General features: G+C 39.1%; 1 pseudogene; it reads right to left on the bottom strand.

Moving 5' to 3' along the window:
* Window positions 1-4,973: 4,973 nt before the first annotated feature.
* Window positions 4,974-6,520, bottom strand: LOC119339610 (annotated as a pseudogene).
* Window positions 6,521-6,864: the final 344 nt, after the last annotated feature.

Here is a 6,864-nt window from a genome sequence, read left to right as displayed (position 1 = left end):
ATATATGCTGCATCGAGATCCTAATTGCCGTGAATTTAACTTTGCTGTACCTAAACTTGGCATGCAAGCAATGAAAAGATTTTTATTTAATTTATACTGGTATATATGGTAGAACTATATTCTTCTTAGTAACTTATGATTTTTTACATATTTTCTAATTTTTAACAGGTGTGCATTTGATGCAAAAAGGAAATAGATTTGCACGATCCCCAATGGTATATATATGGTAGAATACAATGGTATATATGGTAGAAAACAATGGTATATATGGTAGAACTATAATCAGCCATGATTTGCTACCCAGTTATTCCCCGCGAGGCCTACCTATATATGTTATTCTCCTCTGCCATCCGTCCTCCCTCTCCTTGCTCTTCGTTCGGCCATCACAACAATTGAAAATATATCTGTTTATATTTTTGCTGCAACCACATCCTAATTGCCAAGACACCTCGGTGAACGATCACTCACGCGTATCGATCAGCGATGGAGCCCATCATTGGAAACAATGCGCCGGCGATCCAGGTTGTGGCAGCACGCACTTACCAGTGCATTTCTGTGCCCAGGCCCCTGGATGCCGCTGCCCCCGACCCCAATGAGGCTGCCCTCCAGCTCCACGATGTTGTGGCCGACCCCGAGGAGGATTTGCCCGTGCCCCTGCATCTTCTGCCCCCACCAAGGCATTTTGTGGAAGATGCACTCGAATATATATTCGGCTTTATGAACGGCGTTCATGATGAGCAGACACTAGAGTAATTTATGGTATTGTAGGTTTATTTTATCGAAAGAAATCTCATTAGAACTAGGTCGTACACAGCAGACTCTGTTTCATATAGGTGTATGATATTGCTTGATTTGTTTTTCTTTAGATTAAATCTTACTTTTTGAGTGCATCAGTAGAAAAGAAATTATGTTAAATGATTTGGCAGTATTTCCGTTGCACATCAACCATGTTTAATGAATAACAATCTGCTAAAATTATTTGCAGTACAAATGCTGAAAAGCTTAATGTCCTTACTATATTGTACAACAATTTAATATTGTTTTTGAACAGCCAGCAAACTTGGTATAATGGGTGTTACCTAAATTTTCATACTCTTAATTTCTAACAAATTATTTTTTTTCTTACAAAGAAATTTTTATTGAATTTTAGCTTTTGCTAGCAGGTGCTGCAAAAATTTTCATGCTCTATAGTTTATCAAAATTGTAGGTTCTGCTCATAGCTGTTAGATTATCTAGAAAATGTTACCATATGAACAATTTATGTTTTAAAGTACCACTCATAGTGCTAACCATTTTTATGTGTTTTTACGTGCAGCTCAATCTGGATAAGAAGCGATACACCGTACCGGATTGAAATCAGCCTCAAAAAGCTGAAGGACACACTATTTCATACTTCAGCAAGCCTACATACCGAATGCTTCAATCTCGCTGTTCGTAAACTTGCGAGCGCTGAACTAGAGAGGCATGCAGGCACCAACATGGTTGGAGGAAAACATTATTTTGACTTGCAGTTTCATGCTCAATCACGAGCTCTAAGGTATTCCTGGATGCCGCAAGGGCAACGCACCTCGACGCTGATCAACAATGCTGTTCTACAGCCCTTTCCTAGATATGATGTGTTCAACTCCACAATTGTAAGAGTTTTTTATTCCTAATTTATTTTTCCTTTCCTGATATCATTTAACCTGTGTTGACCTTCTGTAGTATCTACTTCCGTTGTCTATCCCGGACTCCTCGTATGGTCTACTTGTGGTAAATCGGATGAGGAAAAGGGTTATCGTATATAATCCATCACTAGACGTACGACAAGTGGGAAATAGCACTCACAACAAAGAGATGATGAAGGAGATCACTATTTTGAAGCAAGAACTCAATGAAGTGTTGCAGGCTAGGGTCCTTGGATGGAACAACGAGCTCATGGATTGGCGACAAGACAACATGTCTTTCAATTTTCGGCGGTAATTTAATAAATTTTTCAGATGAATAAGATGCAGTATGTAGAACACTCAAGTTTTTATTCTGTTTGTCACAGCAAAGACTCGGGTTTCTTAGTTCTATAGGAGATGGCCCAACAGCTAGGTTCTTTGCGTAGCATGACCTGGATGAACACTACAGTAATTATCTTTACGACGAGTTTTAATGTGCCATTTATAATCCAACCACTTCAGCGTTTGATGGTGAATTTGTTTCATTGATTCTAGGATCCAATTATGCTGAGGAGCCAACTGGTAGTCCAGATGCTTATGGTGAAAGACAATCTAGCTGCTGGAAACATCCCTCAGGAGATTACGGCGGCCTTGAGGGTTTTGAACAACTAAATATGCTTCTATGCATGCAGAGCTGTCAGGATTACTTCAATCAGCTTGTCATGTTTGGTTATGGATGAAAACTACCAAAAACAATTGGGTTTAGAATAGTTAAGAACTAATTGTAGTTTTGGTACTACTACAAGTTGGTTTTGCTGTTATATTTGTTGACTGCTGTAGTTGGCTATATACATGGCGTAATAATCTATTTGAATGCAAGTGCTGATCCGATGATCAGATGACATTATCTGAAATATTTATATAGTTTCAAAAGTGATTTATGGTGGCATCCACTAGCTATGTTGGTTGTTTGTTTATATTACATTCTATCTAAATTTTACGGTTCTAGACCAGACCAATTTGGACCATACATGTCACGTGGCTAGGGTAGGGGGGAACCGTTAGAGGAGCTGTGAATGGGAGCTAGAGCAAGTCCAACAACTCCTACAAACTATCTCCCCTAAATCTAAGCATAGGGGATTCCCCTAGAAAGGTTCTCCCTAGTATCTTGTTTAACTCCAACAGCATACCTAAATGTCAACTCCTATATTTCAATCTCTCACATTCTATCTAAATTTTACGGTTTTAGACCAGACCAGTTTGGACCGTAAATGGTGCTCCAGTTGAACCAGAGTACTTTTGTGTTGTACCATGGCAGGTTCACAACATACTCAAAGTAGAACAGGAGATGTTTTCTAAGACATTGCGTGCCTCGCATCATATACTACCTCGTATAGTATAACTCCATCCATACACGCACTGTTATACTGTACGAGGTTTTCTTCATCGGCGATAATCACATTCCAGCTAGAGAATACTCAACAAACATATGACGTTCATATGGCACGTACCTTGCATATATTCTTTATTTTTTAAGTTGTCCTTGATCTTCCTCTGTAGTTGTTACATTATATTCCAGGACTCTAATAGACGCTGCTTATATTTTTTGTGATCCTGAATATAGAAACAAAAATGAGAGATGGATATCCCAGCTTATTGATCAGTACGTACAGTAAAAGAAACAAAACCACTTTAATATTAGATATGTTAGTGTGGACGCCGTGAATTTTCTATTGCGATACAGCAAAGCAGCTAGCACAAAGTAGTGAGCCACCAACAAAGCAGGAAATATTGAGCAACTAATAACAGCAAGGAATGAACAACTTAATATCAGCATCATCAATAGCAGATTATGGTGTGGTAGAAGGGGGGTGAAAGGTGTTGGCTCCTTGCAGTTGCCTGTTATCAGTTGCTGCTGTATCGGAGAGGAGGAGGATTAGCCACTAGAGAGGAGGAGGATGAGGATCTTGCTGGCGAGGAGGGGAGGAGGATCTGTTTGTCTTACACAATTTGTGCAAATATCATCAAGCCTAACAAATGTGAGACCCTTCACAATATCATAGGCCCCCATACATATACAATCCGAGGAGTGCATATCCGGTGCAGTGATTGATAGACATAAATAATAGTACAGGAAGCTACTACTACTAAGCTACTATACTAATCAATTCAAATTTTGTTCAACTTGCTACCGTATTGTCGTTTAGATGATGTACCTGGCTGGCCAAATTCGCTGGAGTTTGCTCTGTCTCAGATAGGCTGCAGCAGTTCCACGTCCCCAAATGACCCACGCTCCCTTGCAAATGATCGATGATGCATTAGGTGCATCTGTGTTTTGATTGTGCATACAACAAAATCATATGGCTGTTAATTGCCATATTTCAGAAACAAAACATTTAAGATTATTTGTTTGATAATTTAACTTTTTACACGTTGAACTGATTAACTACACATAAGTTAAATAGAAAGTTCATGTTTACCTTTTCAAATTGAACAATAATAAAAATAGAATCAATATTTAAACATACATATAAGATATTTCGTTTTTATATGGCATGCATAATTATAGTAAGTTATGATTCCTGGCAAATTAATTAATACAACAAATTAATATTTTAGTAAGTTATGATTTCTGACATCTTTTCTAATTTGTTATGAGGTATGTGTATGATGAAAAAAGGAAATATATCTGCACCATACATAATTATACATGGTAGAACTGGAAAGATATCTGCTTCCCAGCCTTCCCCTTTTGCCCTACCTATATATGTTAAACTCCTCTGCCATCCCTCACACCCCTCCTTACTTTCCCTTCGCCCATCACATATATAAAAGCATCAAAATACCCAGACTTGGAGGACAAATTCCGGAGGTGTACCTGCTGTAAGCAAGGAGCACCAAGAAGGCATCGTCCTCTAGGTATGAAAATTTCTGGATCTATCTATTCTGTAAAAGTTTAACAGTTATTAGATTAGGATCATGCTTGGTGAGGCATACCATCAAATTGCAAAGAAAGAACACCATTGTAGATAGTGCCAGGTTATAAAATTATCATAGGAAATACAATTGATTTTAGATCTAATAAAAGCAGTCCAATTAGGTGGGCTACAACTGAATACAAACATTTCTTTCAGATATTATAGGCTAACAGCCTATTCTGACCATAGTTGACTGCCTAAGTTTTTAATGAAATCTCATAAATATATTTGAGCCAGAAAAACTAACATTAAACCAAGAAGCATCAGCTTGTATATTCTTATAGTAGATTTAAACATTCGATAAGATCCAAGCCGTGACAATTCAATAAGTTAACTTTATGATGTGTTGCTACGGGCAACAAGAATCAGATAATCCATCAACCTACATTGTTCAATCAGTTAACTGATCATATAATAGAAGGCCAGCTTAATATACCTTCGCGGCACCAGTGCTGCTCAGAATGATGTTGAAGCTGGCAGCCCTTCCCCCTATCCAGTCCTTGCTGGAAGGACATTCAACAGTCTTCTGGGTTGCTGTAAATTTAAAGTTCAGCCACACATAAGCATACAATAGTCAAATATATAATATAAAATGTTAAAGAAAAAACCCAGTGTAATGCATTACCAGTCATGGCATGAACTGTTGTCATCAAACCCTCAACGATGCCAAACCTGTCATTGATAACCTAAAAGAAACAAATTATTAGTATACAATTCCCAATATTGGCGGTTGGTTTGAGCTGCACAAAACTTCAATGATAAGCACCTTAGCAAGAGGAGCAAGGCAGTTAGTGCTGCAGCTAGTTTTGGAGACAATGTCGATGTCAGATTTGTATTCCTTCTCATTGACACCACAGACAAACATGGGAGCATCCTTGCTGGGAGCAGAAATGATGACCTTATTGGCACCACCCTGAAAGTGGTGACACAGAAAACTAATTTAGTAAATTATACACAAGAAATATTCAGGTACCATTAAAAGGAAAGTGTGAAAGAATGTACCTATATGTGAGCTGCAGCCTTGTCCTTGTCAGTGAAAACAACAATAGCAACTTCCTTCTCACCGATCAGAAGGGTCTTGGAGTCCTTCACCTTAACTCAATGGTGCTTCCACTGTCCGTTGACAGTGTCATACTTGAAAATGTAGGTCTGCCAGTTACAAGCACATAATTTAGAACCATAATATGAGACAATTAGTAGCGCTATGCTTTAATTAAGTACTAACTGGCATGGAGCCTGCATGTGTTTTATTTAGTAAGATAATACAGAATACTACCAGGTGTACATATATTATAAATACCACAATGGAACAATAGTCACTGCGTGGAACAAATAGATTCCTCAAACCTGGAACTACCTAACTGATGATACAGACAGACATGTAGAGACATTCACTAGATTCATATACATCGCTATTTAATTGTGCTTATGATTGTGTAGCAAAGCATCAGCGTGTAAGTAGAAGATCAAATCCATTCATGTTTAGCACATATCCAAGCTCGTAATCCAGTGAATATAAATGGGTGTCCCATGCACGAGTCCAAAACGACCCTACCATACGTGTCCGTAGATCTCATAAGCTAGGAGAATCGAGAACGATACCATGTAGTCAGTGCTCATGAAGGGGTCGTTGACAGCGACCAGCCCGACATCGGGGCTCTGGAGAGCAACCCTGGCCACAAGCCTGCCGATCCGGACGAAACCTGCAGGGCAAAGATAACATGCATCCAGTGGCGGAGCATGACAAGCAATTAAGGGGGGGGGCAATGTTGTAAGTCAAAGCAAAATATGCATGAAAACAGATGTGAATCGTACAAAATTACATGGTAATCAAGCACATCTTGCTCCTTCCATTCTCTGGCAGTCAGGCTCATCAATTGTTGGTTGCCGACTCATCGTATTCCATGCATATGCAGTAGCAAGTAGACGGTAAATCTTAATGATGGCAGAAGATGCAACAAGTAACAAGCAGGAAGCTACTCGTACATATATCGATCAAGCTGCTTGTACTAGCTACCTAAGTTTGTACGAACAATTAATCAAGCTGCTTGTGCTAGCTAGCTATAGATTGAATGGGAGTCATCCACCGATGGCTGGGGTAAAACACTTAATACATATACCTCATATATACAAATAGTAACACAAGTGCAGTTTGAAATGGGGGGTCACGACCCGTTTTGCGTCCATAAGGCTCCGCCAGTGCATGCATCCATCAGAAAACGAACCCACGGAAGCAGCCA

Source organism: Triticum dicoccoides, chromosome 7B, assembly GCF_002162155.2.
Source record: "Triticum dicoccoides isolate Atlit2015 ecotype Zavitan chromosome 7B, WEW_v2.0, whole genome shotgun sequence".
Taxonomy (NCBI): Eukaryota; Viridiplantae; Streptophyta; class Magnoliopsida; order Poales; family Poaceae; genus Triticum; species Triticum dicoccoides.
The sequence above is the reverse complement of the archived record's forward strand: the minus strand, read 5'-3'. Positions and strand labels throughout refer to the sequence as shown.